The 18,220-nt window shown below is 44.0% G+C and overlaps 1 non-coding gene across 1 annotated transcript; it reads left to right on the top strand.

Moving 5' to 3' along the window:
• The first annotated feature begins 9,663 nt into the window (after positions 1 to 9,663).
• LOC114816886 lies at positions 9,664 to 9,801 on the top strand. Its single transcript, XR_003764690.1, has one exon. It is a non-coding gene; the product is annotated as a small nucleolar RNA SNORA7 (small nucleolar RNA).
• The last annotated feature ends 8,419 nt before the right edge of the window (positions 9,802 to 18,220 follow it).

Here is an 18,220-nt window from a genome sequence, read left to right as displayed (position 1 = left end):
GTCTTTCTCCAAAAAAAAAATATAGGATTCTTCATGTAAGCAAATATAGAAGCTATTCAAATCTCTAGAAACACATTTTAATTTGCTTCCGTCAAGTTAGAGTAACAATAGAAGTGACGCAGTCAACTTTTGCATTCTGAATCCCTGAATACTCCATCTGATATCCTGGCAACTTGGTTCTTGAGAATAAAAATGATTACTGGACTAAAGGTGTAATAGATCAGACGATATCTGGTTGAGAAGATTTGTGCTTCTATGGAATCAGCCATATGAATCAGTGGCTTTTGAGTGCTTACTGTTCACAGAGCACTGTATAAGCAGTTGGGAGAATAAAATACAACAGAGTTGGTAGAAACATCCCTTGCCCAGAACAAGCTTACAGTTGATAGGGGCATATGAATATTGGCTCTAAGTCTTGGCAGAAACCTCTCAAGCAATGAGAGTATGGAACTTCAGGGAAGATATCTTGGGCCTCAGATCCAAAGTCTAGTTAGACTAACTGGACCCCAATGCACCTGTAAGCTCAGCTCTGGGCTGGGGCAAATTGGTTAAATTTAACTCCAGGAAACCCATGCCAGAGTCAGAAACCCTTGCACTGGCTTTATTTACATTTTATCCCAGGAAGCAGATAACAAACCAGTAGTTCTTGGAAACATGCAGAAGAGGAGCATCTTCCCAGATGAAGCAGGGTTTAAAGAATAAGCTAAAGCTCTAGTCTCTCGGGGTTTAAAAAAAAAATCGAGCAATTGAAGCATCGTCCAGGCATGTGGGGTGAAGAGGAAGGAAGTGGACTTTTTTGGCAGGGCAGGGGAAGGAAGTGGAACGGACTGAGCAAGGAGATTTTATTCTGTTGCTGAATTAAGAAATGTGCTTGGTAGTGAAAGTTCTGGTCGATTTAAGTTGGGCATTAAAGAATCATTTCCTGACAGAGAGGGTTGTGAGACATTAATGGGCCATTGAAAGGAATTTCATTTTCTGGAAGTTTTTAAATGCAAGAGACAGAGTCACACCTGCCAAGGAGAACTCCCAGAGGGAAAGAGCAGAAGCGTGTGGTTGGGGTATGCAAGTCATGCAGAGCATGACCACGCCAGAACTAAAATTAACACTGGACATCAAGTATTGTTTTATCATAACGTGCAGCCCCTGCGCCAAAGCACTAGTGCGATTTAATCTTATGACATGCAAGTTCAGCATGTCTTTTTGATGCTTCCAATACTATTTTGCGACCCATCAAAATCACACTTTACAAACACAGCTCAAGTTGTGCTGGGTGGCTTAGTGGAAATAGCACAGGCTTGGGGTCAGAGGACGTGTGTTCTAATCTCAGATCCACCACTTGTCTGCTGTGTGACCTTGGGTAAGTCACTTAACTTGTCCCAGCTCTGCCACTTGTCAGCTGTGTGACTGTGGGCAAGTCACTTAACTTCTCTGTGCCTCAGTTCCCTCATCTGTAAAATGGGGATTAAGACTGTGAGCCCCACGTGGGACAACCTGATTCCCCTGTGTCTACCCCAGCGCTTAGAACAGTGCTCTGCACATAGTAAGCGCTTAACAAATACCAACATTATTATTATTATTATTAACTTCTCTGTGCCTCAGTTACATCATCTGTAAAATGGGGATTAAGACTGTGAGCCCCACGTGGGATGACTTGTAACTAACCCAGCGCTTAGAACAGTGCTTGGCACTTAGTAAGAGGCTAAATACCAATATCATTATTATTATCATTATTATTATTATTATTATCATTAATAGCATGCACAGAAATTGGGTCAGTGTACTGGGGAGTCAGGGCAGGGTCCTGGGTGGAAGTTCACACTCTTGATGTCATCAAATCCTCTCTCATTCAGCTGTGATATTCAAAGCTTTCCTAATATCTCAAGTTCTCCAGTGTTAACTGTTTATTGTTATAATGTAGTCTTACAAGCACTTAGTACTGTGCTTTGCACACAGTAAACATTCAAATGACTGAAAGTCTTTTGATTGATTGACAACACACCAGTTACACTGGTCAAGCACCCACCCAAAGCCCTTATGTATTTTATGCCTACCATCAGTACTCATGTACATGTGTATTTTTATTTTTATATTCAGTTTGTTGCATCCTAATCTATGTATGCTTTATTGTATTGCACTCTCCAGCATGCTTAGTACAGTGCTCTGCACACAATAAACACTCAATAAAATCATTAATTGGTTGAATGCTACTTCCTAATGTGTTCGCTTTTTTGGGGGGGGGTGGGTTCTCTTGCTTCCACTATTTGTAAACAGCCTCCAACCACTAGATTGTAATCTTAAAGACAGGAAATATATCTTCTGCTCTGTTTGTTTTTATGATACCTCTTAAGCACTTGTTGTGTGAACAGCAATGTACTAGTGATGGGGTAGATAAAAGAAAATCAGGTTGTACACAGTCCCTGTACCACATTAGGTTCCCAATTTAAGTAGGAGGAGGTAAAATGTAATCCCCATTTTACATATGAAGAAAATGAGGCACAGAGAAGTTGTGACTTGCCAAAGGCAAGACAGCTGGCAGAGTTGGAATTAGAATCCAGGTCCTCTGACTCCCAAGCCTGTGCTTTTTCCTCTAGGCCATGCTGCTTCCCTACACTGGTGGTGGTAGTAATAGTGATATTAATAATAGTAAGTAGTAATTATAGAAGTACAAATGATAGAAGTGATGGCCTACTGGATAGCGCTTGGAAGTCAGAGGGACCTAGGTTCTAATCCCGGCTCTGCCAGTTGTCTGCTGTATGACCTTGGGCAGGTCGCTTAACTTCTCTATGACTAAGTTACCTCAACTATAAAATGGGGATTAAGACTGTGAGCTCCATGAGGCAAATGGACTGTGTCCGACTTGGTTAGTTTTTACCTATGCCAGCACTTAGAACAGTGCTTGACACATAGTAAGTGCTTTACATATATCGTCATTATTAGTAGTAGTAAAAGTAGTAATTAATACAATCACTCATCCTATCCTGCCCGGTTTACTGCATCAGCCTCCTTGCTGACCTTCCAGCCTCCTGTCCCTCCCCACTCCAGTCCATACTTCACTCTGCTGCCCGGATCATTTTTCTACAAAAATATACAGAGCACGCCACCATCCCCTCCTCAAAAATCTCCAGTGGTTGCCCATCCACCTCAGTATTAAACAAAAACTCCTCCCCATTGACTTTAAAGCACTCTCTCCTACCTCACCTTGCCCTCTCCTACTGTACCTCACTTCTCTCTTTTTACAGCCCAGGCTGCGCACTTTGCTCCTCTAGTGCTAACTTTCTCTCTGTGCCTCAACTCTTGCCTGTCTCTCCGCAGGCCCCTGGCTCACGACCTGCCTCTGGTCTAGAACGCCCTCCCTCCTCAAATCCTACAGATAATTACTCTCCCCTGCTTCAAAGCCTTATTGAAGGCGTGTCTCCTATAACAGGCCCTCCCAGGCTAGGATCCCCCTTTCCTCTTCTCCCGCTCCCTTCAGCGTCGCCACAACTTTCTCCCTTTGCTCTTCCCCCCGACCAGCCCCACGGCCCTTATGTCCATATCTAAAATTTATTTGTATTTATGTCTATCTCCCCACTCTAGATTGTAAGCTCCTTGTGGGCAGGGAATGTGTCTGTTTATTGTTGTATTGTACTTTCCCAAAAGCACTTTCAGTGCTCTGCAAACAGTAAGTGCCCATATTTATGAATCAATGACTGGGGGTAGCATATGAGTATCTATACGATGCAGGGCACTGTCCTAGGCATTAGAGAAGGGCAAAACAAACAAGTGGCACATTGCCTGCCTGTTCTCATAAGCAGCGTGGCTCAGTGGAAAGAGCACGGTCTTTGGAGTTAGGGCTCATGAGTTCGAATCCCAGCTCTGCCACTTGTCGGCTGTGTGACTGTGGGCAAGTCACTTAACTTCTCTGTGCCTCAGTTCCCTCATCTGTAAAATGGGGATTAAGACTGTGAGCCCCATGTGGGACAACCTTTCATTCATTCAATAGTATTTATTGAGCGCTTACTATGTGCAGAGCACTGTACTAAGCGCTTGGGATGAACAAGTCGGCAACAGATAGAGACAGTCCCTGCCGTTTGACGGGCTTACAGTCTAATCGGGGAGATGGACAGACAAGAACAATGGCAATAAATAGAGTCAAGGGGAAGAACATCTCGTAAAAACAATGGCAACTAAATAGAATTGAGGCGATGTACAATTCATTAACAAAATAAATAGGGTAACGAAAATATATACAGTTGAGCGGATGAGTACAGTGCTGTGGGGATGGGAAGGGAGAGGTGGAGGAGCAGAGGGAAAAGGGGAAAAAGAGGGTTAAGCTGCGGAGAGGTAAAGGGGGGATGGCAGAGGGAGTAGAGGGAGAAGAGGAGCTCAGTCTGGGAACGCCTCTTGGAGGAGGTGAGTTTTAAGTAGGGTTTTGAAGAGGGAAAGAGAATCAGTTTGGCGGAGGTGAGGAGGGAGGGCGTTCCGGGACCGCGGGAGGACGTGACCCAGGGGTCGACAGCGGGATAGGCGAGACCGAGGGACGGTGAGGAGGTGGGCGGCAGAGGAGCGGAGCGTGCGAGGTGGGTGGTAGAAAGAGAGAAGGGAGGAGAGGAGAGGAATCAGACAACCTGATTCCCCTATGTCTACCCCAGCGCGTAGAACAGTGCTTGGCACATAGTAAGCACTTAACAAATACCAACATCATTATAAGCATTTAGAGCTGTGCTTCAATCATTGCTTGACTGAATAGGATCAGTGTAGGAGTGGCAAGGTACGGAATGAATGCAAGGCAGCTTCAAGAAACCCATCACTCCCAGTTTGAACAACTAAGATGACGGCTGTGGCCAGCGGTGTCCTATTCTTACTCCCTTCAGATGGCACTGGCAAAAACCTGGAAACACCCTGGTGTGTGAGGCATTTGACATAAGGGGACACTGATCCTCCCATGTAATGTTCTCAAATTCACTCCAAGTCACTGGGCAGGAGGATGGCCTGAATGGTCTCTCCTGCTTCTATGGCCATGCTCCCATCCATAAATCTATTCCTTTCCTTGAGAAGGACATTGTTCAATTTTCACACAGTTTGCTCTTCCCAGGGGACTAAATGGAACTATTTATTTCCAGACGTTGGTGGTCTGAGAGTATACCTTTTAAAGCAATGTAATCGGACCCATCATCAAGGCCCTTCTCCAGTGCTGGGCTCCAAAGTGCTAATCAACTTTCCAGAGGAAATTAGGTGGAAGACCCCACTCCAGTGAGAAAACAATGTTAATTATAGTCCATATCATCTACCACCTTCCAGGGAGATGTACTTAAACCAGCGCATTCCTTAAAAAGCCAAAAAGTAGTATTTCAATTGGTCTCTGAAAATTCTTGAGATGGGTGCATGCTAGGAGGAGAGGGTACTGGGCTTTCAATGCAGAAGTAGCACGGCCTAGTGGCTACAGCTCGTGCTTTGGAGTCAGAGGATGTGGGTTCTAATCCGGGCTCTGTCACGTGTCTGTTGCGTGACTTTGGGTGAGTCACTTCACTTCTAGATGTCTCACTTCCCTCATCTGTAAAATGGGGTTGAGGACAGTGAGCCCCACACGGGACAACCTGATTATCTTGTATCTACCCCAGTGCTTAGAACAGTGCTTGGCACATAGTAAGGGCTTAACAAACACCATAATTATTATTATTACCCCCCAAGGCTTTCTAAAGTGATTTGCAATTAAGGAGAGAAGAACTCTTCTTGAGGAAGAAAAGGGTAGGTTTGATCACTACATTTTTGAAAGTATTAATATTTATCATGACATTTATTAAGCACTTACTATATGCTCATCACTAGGGTAAACACATGGTTATGCGATTATGGGACAGTCTCTGTTCCACATGGAAGTCACAGTCCAGTTGCTCTCCATTTGACAGATGAGGAAATGGGGGCCCAGAGCCATTAAGTGGCTTGCCTAAAGTCACACGGTAGGCTAATGAGACAGCTGAGGTACAAACTCAAGCCTCCTGACACCCAGCCCCACATACTCTGCACACCTCCCTTCCCCTCTACAGATGGAGAAAATTTGGCCCTGGTCCAGAGATCACGGGATTAGCAGGGTTTGGATGAGACCCCAGATAAACTAACCCCCTAGCCAGCACCATACTCTACCCAATCAATGGTATTTGTTGAACACTCACCATGTGCAGAGCACTGTACTAAGCACTTGGGAGAATACAGTACCACAGAGTTGGTAGGCACATTCATTCCCTGCCCACACTGAGCTTCTAGTCTCTACTTTGGCTTGGGTTTCATGCTCTTCCCAAGAGCTCACAAGCCTAGTGGCCCTCATGATACCTGATGGGATAGTGAGGATGTTGCTCCCCCATCCCCAACCCATGTTTCAAAAGGTAGAGTAACTTCTCCAACCCTAAGTCAGAGTTGAGACAAACTCAGATCACTTAATAAAAATAGTAATAACAATAATGATGGCATTTAAGTGCTTACTATGTGCTAAGCACTGTTCTAAGTGCTGGGATAGAAACAAGGTTATCAGGTTGTCTCACGTGGGGCTCACAGTCTTAATCCCCATTTTACAGATGAGGTAACTGAGGCATAGAGAAGTTAAGTGACTTGCCCAGTCACACAGCTGACAAGTGGCGGAGCTGAAATTAACTTAACTCCTAGTACGGTACACTTCCACTAATCCATGCTGCCCAATCCCACGTTCTGTGCTTCCCCATGCTTAGTCCAGTACTCTACACAGAGGTGAGTGCTCACTACTTGGGGAATTAGAGCAACAAAATTCACTCCAGAATACAGGCACACAAAGCTCAAAGCAGCAGTCACAAATTTTTACAAAGCAACAGAGTGTTCTAGGCATTTAACTTCTTGAGGGCAGAGAATGTGTCTACCAACTATGTTATCCTGTACCCTTCCAAGCACATAGCACAGTGTTCTGCACACAGTAAGCATTCAATAAATATGAGTGAGTGATTGATTTTTCCTCAAGGATCAAGAGAACTGCTCCCCCATTTATCTGCATCAGTCAAAAGGCTGGACCACCTGAGAAGCTTAGTTCAGCCATGTTGGGGGAGAGAACAATTGGATGCTTCCCAAGATTTATCTGTCTTCCCTTCTCAAGTTGCCCAACTTCAAAGGGAATCCCCTCTTTCTCCCTCCCCCATCCCACCTTGCTCTTGGACTTGACTGCTTTGCAGGTGGCTGACTGCAAAGCTTCTTATAGCTAAGCTGAGGACTGTTTCAAAGTATCTCACTGGATCTCTCACTTTTATTGTTTTATTGACAGAATGCCACTGCAGCATGGTGTAGCAAGAACTCTTTTGTTCTTCAGAAGAAGCAGTGTCAGGCAAGGAGTAACACACCAAAACAATGGTACCTCAACACCTGGAGGATCAGATGGAGATGAGCAGCTTTAGAAAGAGGCAACTAAAATGATCAAAGCAGCTTCTTTGTAAAGCAAGGCAGCGGTTTGTTTCCTGTCTGCCTCCTCTGCCAGACTGTAAGCTCCTTGAAGGCAAGGATAGTGTCTTTAACTATTTTATGTAGTTTCAAGTGCTTAGTTTGGTGTTCCTAAACACGGTAGGAACTCAACAAATACTAGTAATTGATTAGGACCAGCTGTAGTGGAGTGCAAAGCCCAGGCACTTATTGGAGAAGCAGAATGGCATAGTGGAAAGAACGTGAGCCTGAGTCCATGATTAGGTCATGGGTTCTAATCCCGGATTTGCCACTTTGCTGTGTGACCATGGGCCAGTCACTTTACTTCTCTGTATTTCAGTTTCCTCACCTGTAAAATGGGGATTGAGACTGTGAGCCCCTTTTGGGACAGGGACTATGTCCAACTTGAATTGCTTAGATCCACCCCAGCAGTTAGTACAATGCCTGGCATGTTAGTAAGTGCTTAAATACCACCATTATTGTCATTATTACTGCCAGGCAAGATTATTAGCTTGGACAAAATTCCTGTCCCACAGTCTAACTCAATGTATCCTAGGAATAGCCCCAATTTTCAGCCCCAGTTTTCAGTTAAGACAGAGAGAGGAGAGATCACTGAACTCTACCATACCATAGAGAGTGTGGCCAGATTAAATATAGAATGGTTCTTTATATTTTACAGTATAAAGTTACTGTATACAGTAACAGTAAGAAGGCAAAGCAGTGTGGTCTCGTGGAAGGAGCACAGGCCTGGGAGTCAGAGGACCTGGGTTCTAAACCTGGCTCCATACGTATCTGTTGTGTGACCCTAGGCAAGCCACTTAACTTTTCTGTGCTTCTGTTTTACCTCATCTTTAAAATGGGGATTAAAGCCGAGAGCCCCATGTGGAACACAGACTGTGTTCAACCCGATCATCTTGTATCTATCCCAGTGCTTAATAAATTGCCTGCCACGTAACCTAAATACCAATAAAACATAAAAAATAATAAGACTAAAAGGCAGGTAGTAAAGCTCAAAAGTAGCAGATTCAAGACAAACCAAAGGAAGTGGCAGGTAAATATGCAGTAGAAATGTGCAATTAGAGTGGGCAAATTCTTTACTGCAGTCACCCAGAGAACAATACATTGTGCAAACCCAGAAAGCAAACACTGAGACAATACCTGTTCTCCCTCCCACTTAGACTATGAGCCCCCATGGGACCAGGACTGGGTCCAATCAGAATAACTTAGAACAGCCCCTTGACATATGAAAAACACTTAAATACCATGATTATTATTATTGCAACAATATTCAAAAAATGACCATTTTAGTAAAATGTCATGCATTATGTCTGGTTTCTTAGGCCAAGGAGAAGTAATTTCTCTAGTCTCATATCACGCCAGGCAAGCTCAGCATATCTTCCCGTGTTTCCAATTCCTCATCGTGTTTTCTTGTGTTTCAATTAAGGCCGCTTTGTGCCTATGCACAAAGTGTGTAGCTGGTGAGGACCTGGGGCAGGGGAAGCCTGGTGGCCTGCAGTTTGGGCCTGTCACAGAGTTAGGGTGGGACCAAAGGAATGGTAGGGGCAGTCTGAAGAACTAAGGTGCAGGAATTGCAGCCAATCTCCCCCTGACCCTGGGAGCAGTCTCAGGACAGTTCCCCCTTCCTAAACCTGAACCAACATGGCCTGGTGTGGAGCAGTATGACCTAATGGATAGAGCATGGGTCTGGGAGTCAGAAGGACCTGGGTTCTAATCCAGGTTCCGCCACTTGTCTGTTGTGTGACCTTAGGCAACTCATTTCACTTCTCTGGGCCTCAGTGACCTCATCTGTAAAGTGGGGATTAAGCTGTTAGCTGTGTCCAACATGATTACCTTGTGCCTACCCTAATGCTTAGAATAGTGCCTGGAACATAGTAAGCACTTAAATATTATAAAAGGAAAAAAAAAAGGAAGGAAAGAAAAAAGGAATGATTTCTTTTCCAGCTCCAAGAGACCCTAGGGCAGTTGTTGAAAACCTCTGGAGTGCAGTCACAGCACAGGAGAATAGAGGAATTGATGCAGAAGAGGTGGAGATGCAGGGGGGGAAGACTTGGAGCCAGGTAACTTCATGCAGGTGTGCTGAGGCAAGCAGAGAGGAAGGGAAGGAGAGTTCAATGACTCACAAGGAAGATAAGTAGGAAAAGAAACTAAAACCCCACCACCAGCAGCAATTTCTAAAAATCAACCACAAAGCCCATGATAATGTTCTATTTTAATTCCCTACAAAGGAGTCCTCTCTCAGGATCACACCTGGAGAGTTTCCAGGACTCTACCAGTCTTGGCTATGGGAAGGAGAGTCAAGCAGAGGCCTACCCATTCCATTCCTAGCTTGCGCAGTGGCTAGCATGTGGAAGACAATCTGCTACAAGTCAAAACTCACTGGTGCTGGGCAGCAGGGCATGGGAGAGAGTTGAGGGTCAAGACTTTAGTTTACTGCATGGAAGACAATAATGGTAAACCACTTCTGTATTTTTACCAAGAAAACTCTATGGATACACTAACAGAATGATTGCAGGTGGAGGTGGGGCGTTCTGGGAGAGATGCATCCATGGAGTCGCTATGGGAGAGAGACAACTCTATAGGATAAAGCGAGACAAAGGAGTGCCACAGAGACCTTAGGAAAATCCCCAGATGGACTAGACTGTCATATCCTGCATGTCAGGCACTTCAAATAACACCCATTGCTCTTATTGCAGGACGTCAAAATCTGGTGAAAACCACTGGGGCATGGAATTCAATACTACAGCATGTTGTGCACAGGAGACTATCAATAGGGTCTAGGAAGATTTGGAATCTTTGTGGTGAAAGGTTCATATTGGGGAGGAAAAAGCTAAAGATAAAAGATAATATAAGGAGCGTGACCATTATGCTGTTTCTCCAAGCAAACACTGGATCACTGACTTGGGCCCAGTTTCAACCTGAATGGGCCAGTGATCTGACCCAATTTGCCTGCTGGGTAACTTTCGGCAAGCCATTTAACTTGTCTGTGCCTCAGTTTCTTCATCTGTACAAAGGGGGATAAGATGCTTGTTCTCCCTCTTAGATTGTGAGTTTCATGTAAAACAGGGACTATGACCAATCTTCTTATATCGTGTCTACTCTAGGGCTAAGTAGAATGCTTGGCACAACCAAGTGCTTTACAAATGTTACTATTATTAATCACTCAACATTGTCTTACTCCCATTCTGTTCTCCAACTGGGTTTGCCCAAATCTCCAATAGAGTAGCAAACAGTGTGGCCTAGTGGAAAGAGCACAGGCCTGAGCGTCAGAGGACATGAGTTCTAATCCCAGCTCCACCATTAGGTGACCATGGGCAAGTCAAGTGCCTTTTCTGGGGCCTCAGTTAACTCATTGATAAAATGAGAACTAAATCCTCCTCCCAACAGACTGTGAGCCTTATGTGGGACAGGGAGTGTGTCCTAGCTGACTCTCTTGCAGCCAACCCAAAGCTTAGAACAGTGCTTGACAAGGAGTTAACGACCATTAAAAAAAAATAGATTATTTGTAAAGTCATTCTGGTTCCATATCCCCAGACCTATCATATGTGGTGCCCTCAAATTCAAAAGCTGCTTCCATTGGACTCCTCCCACCCATTCTCTCCACCTGAAGCTTTGGTGATTAAGGAAATGAAAGGCTCTATCCATTTGCTTTCGTCTAGCTCTAGCAAACACAGCCTAAAATAATTTCATCTGTAAATCTCTTTTTTCTTTTGGGGTGAGCTAGCAAAGGGCTAGCAAACCAGGAGCCCTGCAAGAAGATAGAGTACAGCTTGTGACCAGCTCAGCAAAGTCTCAGGCAATCTTCCCCCATTCAGGCATTCCAGTGTCAGTCCTGGCTGCTTCCAGCGCTCAATACAATGCCTGGTACATAGTAAGTGCTGAACAAATAAAAAATTATTATCTCCATGAGCCCAAGGAATGCTACCTGGAGGTCCACCAGTCATTTATTCATTGATTCATTCAGTCGTTCTATCCTGTAGAATCCAGAGTCCTTGAGAACAGTGCAACATAAGTCCATCATTAACCTGCACTTCCTTCAGGAAGTGCCCTTGCCCCTTAATACATGTATAACTTTTAAATGAAAATACAAAGCAATATTCTACTCTCACAGGCTTGACAACCCTTCATAAGGTAATATTCCACAAATCCCTGAGAGAGATGTCACTGCCCTGAATAAAAGGAAAGTTTATGGCTGTGTGGGTTTGAGAACAAAGGGTCTGAAAACAAGCCTTTTGCTCCAATAGGCCTTGGTAAAATTAATTGCTCTTTGGGGCTAAGGGTCGTTTGCCAGGGATTTCTGCAATCCAGGAATCTTTCCTTGGGGATTTCTGTTAGACCACAGCTGTGGCAATAACTGCTGGACTCTGGGCTGCAAGAAGTTCGAAAGTACTGTCCTGGCCATAGTACCCATTCAAAAATATATAGCATTCAAAAATGTGCTGTTGTGAATACCCTACTTTTTAAAATGTTATTTTCATATTTATCCCTGTCCCTATCTTTGCTGTTTTCGAGCTATTACTGTTTTATTTTCTGGATCGGTCACCAGCCCTCTCTCCCCACTTTAGTTTTAGATTGTAAACCCCTTGTGGGGCAAGGACTTTTTTTTTATTCTCTTTGATATGCTCTGTCTGCCTTGTGTTTAGTAAATATTTAATAAATACTATTATGATCACCACTATCTTCTGTCCAACTCTGCGATCCAATCTGGATGCCCAGGCTGGCAGCAGTCTCTTCCCCATTATACTTTCTCCTCACAGTTAGCCCAGGGGCCTGAGGAATTATGAAGCCCTTCTGGCTGGTGGTGGTAGAAAGTCGGAAAAACACTGATGGAGTGAGTTCCAGAAAGGAGTCAAACATCCCTCAGTGGGTGAGTTATGCCTCATATTTTTGGATTTTTGACAGGTGAACTAAATGCAACATATTGTCACTTAAGCTAATTCTTCCAAGTCTCCAAAATGAGTCCTATTCCGTGCTTCAGATAGAGGAACTGGGGGAGAGGGATCCAGTTTTCTTGCCTCTTCCTCAACCTAAGGTCATTCATTTCTCAGTTACCCTCAAGGTGTCTCCCTGAAAAGAGAGGAGCCCCTTCCCAAAGAGTTATAGCATGGGAGACCTGGGGTTGGGGATCTTTTTTGAGGGGGGTTTTTGTTGTTGTTGGTTTTTTTTTTTTTAGAACAGGGCATGAAGATGAACAATAATAATAATGGAGGTATTTGTTAAGCATTACAAAGTGCCAAGGACTGTTCATAGCGCTGGGATAGAAACAAGATAATCATGCTGGTTGCAGTCCCTGTCCACCGTGGGCTCACAGTTGAAGTAGGAGGGAGAAATGGAGAGTTTTTTCATTTTACAGATGAGGAAACTGAGGCACAGAGAAATTAAGTGGCTTGCCCAAGGGCACACAGCAGGCAAGTGGCAGAGCCAAGGCTAGAATCCTGATCCTTCCAAGCCTATGGTCTTTCCACTAGACCATACTGCTTTTCACCCTGTCTGAGGTGAGCATTCAAACACAGTCTGATTTTGGCAGTGGGAAAAGTGACTGTAGTACAGCAGGGAGAGGGGATGGATCATCATTCTAGAATGCAAGCCTGTTGTGGGCAAGGAACAGGTCTACCAATTCTGTTGTGTTGTACTCTCCCAAGTGCCTGGTAATGCTTTGCACACAAATGTGTGCAATAAATACCACTGATTGATCAATTGATCATCAGGACAACTTTGAACTGGCAGACATGGTGTCAGTGTAAATGTACCGTATCATTTTTCTAGCTTGGGTCAGTGATATTTGAGGAAATAATCCATTTTGTTTTTTACAAAAACCCAAACAGAGACATTACCTTCCAAGACTCAATTGGAAGTTGTTTTGTTTAATTTTATCAGATAAGAACTATAAACTTTTTTGCAAGTAGACTAGAAACAATAAACCCTCGATGTTGTTGAACTGTAGAGTTGAAACAGTTGCCATCTAGTCCATTTAAAATTGATTTTTGTTATTTTTAAATCTTCAGAATTACCAAATTGAAAACACTGCACATTTGGTATATCTCCTGACTGATTTGGTATTTTAAACTGTTTTCATTTAGTTTGATGAGGAAAAGATTTTAGGTTCTGCCTCAGAGATTCCTTCATGATTTAAAAGCAACACAGAAAAAAGACTCAGAATAGAATTCACATTTAGGAAATAAAAAGTTTATAATTTGAGATTCCAGGCATTACCTGAAAAGTGACCCAGGAGCCAAAGTGAGGGAAGGAGACACCAACTTATTTTTAATTCTTATTTTTCCACAATCCACTGTCTGGAATAATAATAATAATGTTGGTACTTGTTAAGCGCTTACTATGTGCAGAGCACTGTTCTAAGCGCTAGGGTAGATACAAGGTAATTAGGCTGTCCCTCGTGAGGCTCACAGTCTTAATCCCCATTTTACAGATGAGTTCACTGAGGCACAGAGAAGTTAAGTGACTTGCCCACAGTCACACAGCTGACAAGTGCAGAGCCGGGATTCGAACCCATGACCTCTGCCTCCCAAGCCCGGGCTCTTTCCACCGACCCATGCTGCGTCCTTCAGCAATACTCATTGAGCATGGGACAGGGAGACAGAGGACCTGGGTTATAAATCCAGCTCACCCATTTGCCTGCTGTGTGACCTTGGTCAAGTCACTTACCTTCTCTATGCCTTAGTTTCCTCATCTGTGAAAGGGGGAATTGAAGCAATCAATGGTATTTATTGAGCACTTACTGTGTACAGAACACTGTACTAAGTGCTTGGGAGATAATGCTCTTCCTCCTAACAGACTGTGCGCCCCATGTGGGACAGGGACTGTGTCCGTTCTAGGTTGTATCTATCCTAGTGCCTGGAGATGCAGTGCTCAAAGAATATTAAGTGCTTAAACACCACAATTTTATTGTTGGACTAGGTATAATAATGTTGGCATTTGTTAAGCGCTACGTGCAGAGCACTGTTGTAAGTGCTGGGGTAGACACAGGGGAATCAGGTTGTCCCACGTGGGGCTCACAGTCTTAATCCCCATTTTACAGATGAAGTAACTGAGGCACAGAGAAGTTAAGTGACTTGCCCACAGTCACACAGCTGACAAGTGGCAGAGCCAGGATTCGGACTTGATATTGAGGCGAGTACAGTGAAAATAAGGCAAATTAGGCCCCTACCCTAGAAGGTCTTATAGTCTAAAGAAAAAGGCAGGGAGACATAGATAATACATATGCTAACAGTAGGAAAAATAGATCCCAATTGGCAACAAGCATATGCAGTAAGGAAAACATAACAGTCCACAACTTGATATATACATACAAATTAAGGAAAGCTGTTAATAATGATGATGAAGGTATTTGTTAAGCATTTACTATGTGTCAAGCACTGTTTTCAGTGCTGGGGTAGATACAAGGTAATTAGGTTGGATACAGTCCCTATCCCACATGGGACTCAAAATCTTAACCCCATGTTACAGATTAGATAACTGAGGCACAGAGAAGTGACTCGTCCAAGGTCACACAGCAGACAAGTAGTGGAGGCTGGATTAGAACCCAGGTCCTTCTGGCTCCCAACCCTGTGCTCCATCCACTAGGACATGCTCTAGTGGGATAGATTCTCCCTTTCTTCGAGCAGTGTCTCTCAAACCAGGCACCTTCTAGCAGTCCCTTCTCCAGTATGGCAGAGGAGGGCAGGGAGCGGGCAGTGTAAAACCTGTCACTCAATAGTATTTATTGAATACTTATTCTGAGTGGAGAACTGTATGAAGCAACTGGGACACAATCTCTATCCTCAAGGAGCTTCCAATCAAGCTGGGGAGCCAAACAGTGAAAGTTAGAGGTGAGAGGAATATGTATATAAATTTATATATACATATATTTATAAATATTATAAATGTATAATATATGTATATTTACACACATGGGTGGTGAAACTACCCAGTGCTTAGTGATGGGGAAGCACTGAAGTGCAATAGAGGAGAGAAATAGGGTAGGGAGAAGAGTGATTGACCAGCATAAGCTCCCTGGAAGAGACTTTTTATGGTATTTCTTAAACTCTTACTATGTGCCAGGCACTGTTTCAAGCTCTGGGTTAGATCCAAACTAATCAGGTTGGACACAGTCCATGTCCCACGTGGGGCTCACAATCTTAATCCCCATTATACAGATAAGGTCACTAAGAAACAGAGAAGTGAAGCAACTTGCTTAAGGTCACACAGCAGATGTGACAGAGCCAGAATTGGAACCCAGGTCCTTCTGATTCCCAGACCCTGGCTTTTTCCACTAGGCAACACTGCTTCTCTTGATTTCAGAAAGGCCTCTCTCTCTTTTGGGAGCCTTGGGAAGCAGGTGATTGTGGCTTTAACCTCTCCTGTGTTGGGTGCCTGATGCTCTGCATGGCAGGGGTGCACAAGGACGGAATTTATGCCCGCTCAGAGCTCCTTTAAGGCAGGCTCTGGGAGCAGAGGCAATGCCCTCCTCAGAGCCTGGCCCAGCCCCATAGGACATCGTGCAACCAGAAGATGGTCCTGATAAATTTTAGAACCCTGAGCAGGCCACAATGACTCCCATTTCCAAAATCCATTGTTTCTCTTCTCTTGACCGTCACTTTTGCACACTGATTCTGTTGCCATCTATTACCAGGACCTTGGCATACTCCCTTGTAAGACAGGGACTGTTCCTGATCTTTTACATTTGTATCTCAGTGCTTAGCATGTAAGTGAAGCATTTAATAAACACCATAACTAAGCCTGCTACTACCCAAGGTCTCAGGAGATCACGGAAACCAAAGCTATGCGGTTTACATTTTCCACCCATGACCCCAGTATCAATAAATTGGAGACCTATGGATGAGATAAGAAAAAATGGTGCTAATTCATGATAGTAATTTTTAAAAAATGGTATTTATTAAGCACTCTGTGCAAAGCACTGTGCTAAGCACAGGTTGGACACCGTCAATGTCCCACGTGGGGCTCACAGCCTTAATCCCGCTTTACAGATGAGGCAACTGAGGCAGAGAGAAGCAAAGTGACTTGCCCAAGTTCACACAGCAGACAAGTGGCAGAGTCAGAAATAAAACCCTAGGGCACTAGGCCTGTGCCGTATCTACTAGACTGTGCTGTTTCCTTGCAAAAGGGTAAGTTTCTGATACACCTCCATCTTGGGGGAAAGCTGCACCCACAGGCCTGGAGATTCTTTGGAAATCTCTACCCGCCTTTGTGCTCCTGACATCTCCCAATCCAGCCTTCTGATTGTCTCTTGCTTTCAACTGTCCCACCAGATCCACTGCCTGAAATTTCCTCCCACTCCAATACTATAACTCTTTCCATTTTCAAAGCCCTTCCCCATTTACAAGTCCTGTCAGCTCAACCTCTAGTCTTAGAACTATAATGATAAAGTTTTCTGTTAGGTATTTACTATGCACCAAGCACTGAAATAAGCACTGGGGTAGAGACAAGACAATCAGGTTGGACATAGTCCCCAACCTAAATTGGGTTCACAGTTAGAGTAGGAGGGAGAATAGGTATTGAATTCCTAGAGAAGTGACTGGCCCAAGGTCACACAGCAAGTGCACGTCAAATGCAGGATTGGAACTCAAGTCCTCTGTTTCCCAGGTCCATGCTCTTTCCACCAGGCCCTAGCATTTACATATTATAATGTATATGACTATGAAATAGGTATGAAAAATAAACAGATCAGTGATATGTATACAAATATATATCAGTGATAAAATCTACATATGCTACTTTTTATGTTTTCATTTCATCTCTCCCTAACTCCTATTATCAGATACATCCACACCCTTCCTTCTGCTTCTGCTCTTCGTAAAAATTTGTCTGTGCCTCCCCAGTTAGACTGTGAGTTCCTTGCGGGCCGTGATTCATGATTCCATCTTTAACTAAGTGGTTAGGTATTTACCATGGAGGTAATGTGCTCTGCACATAATAGGGACCCAATTATGACTGATAGAAAAGGCTAGTATAGTCTTATTTGATACTTGAGACCAGTGAGGAGGTTGCTTTGATAGCCAATTCAGGATAGGGCCATGCTCCTGGACCAGGGTGGTGGCCATTTGGATGGAGAGAAAGGAGTGCATTCTGGAATTTTTGCCCCTTTATGTACACAATCTTATCTGTTTCTGCTACACGTAATTTATTTTAAAATCCTACCCCCTCAAGATTGGGGAAGTAGCTTGGCCTAGTCAGTAGTGCACAGGCCTGGGAGTGAGAAGGACCTGGGTTTCAATCGCCGTTCCATCGCTTGTCTGCTATGTGACTTTGGGTCAGTCACTTCAGTTCTCTCTTTCTCAGTTACCTCATCTGTGAAATGGGGATTAAGACTAGGAGCCCCATTTGGGACATGAGCTGTGTCCAACCTAATTAGCTTTTATCTACCCCAGCACTTATGCTTGGCCCCTAGAAAGCACTTAAATAACATTTTTTTAAAAAAATCAAAAAGGACTGTAGGCTCTTTGTGGACAGGGATTATGCCTACCAATTCTGTTATATTGGACTCTCCCAAATACTTAGTAATAATAATAATGTTGGTATTTGTTAAGCGCTTACTATGTGTAGAGCACTGTTCTAAGCGCTGGGGTAAACACAGGGGAATCAGGTTGTCCCACGTGGGGCTCACAGTCTTAATTCCCATTTTACAGATGAGGGAACTGAGGCACAGAGAAGTTAAGTGACTTGCCCACAGTCACACAGCTGACAAGTGGCAGAGCTGGGATTCGAACTCATGAGCCCTGACTCCAAAGCCCATGCTCTTTCCACTGCACCACGCTGCTTCTCGTCTTAGTAC

The sequence above is a fragment of the Ornithorhynchus anatinus genome, chromosome 1 (assembly GCF_004115215.2).
Source record: "Ornithorhynchus anatinus isolate Pmale09 chromosome 1, mOrnAna1.pri.v4, whole genome shotgun sequence".
NCBI classification, from domain to species: domain Eukaryota; kingdom Metazoa; phylum Chordata; class Mammalia; order Monotremata; family Ornithorhynchidae; genus Ornithorhynchus; species Ornithorhynchus anatinus.
The sequence above is the reverse complement of the archived record's forward strand: the minus strand, read 5'-3'. Positions and strand labels throughout refer to the sequence as shown.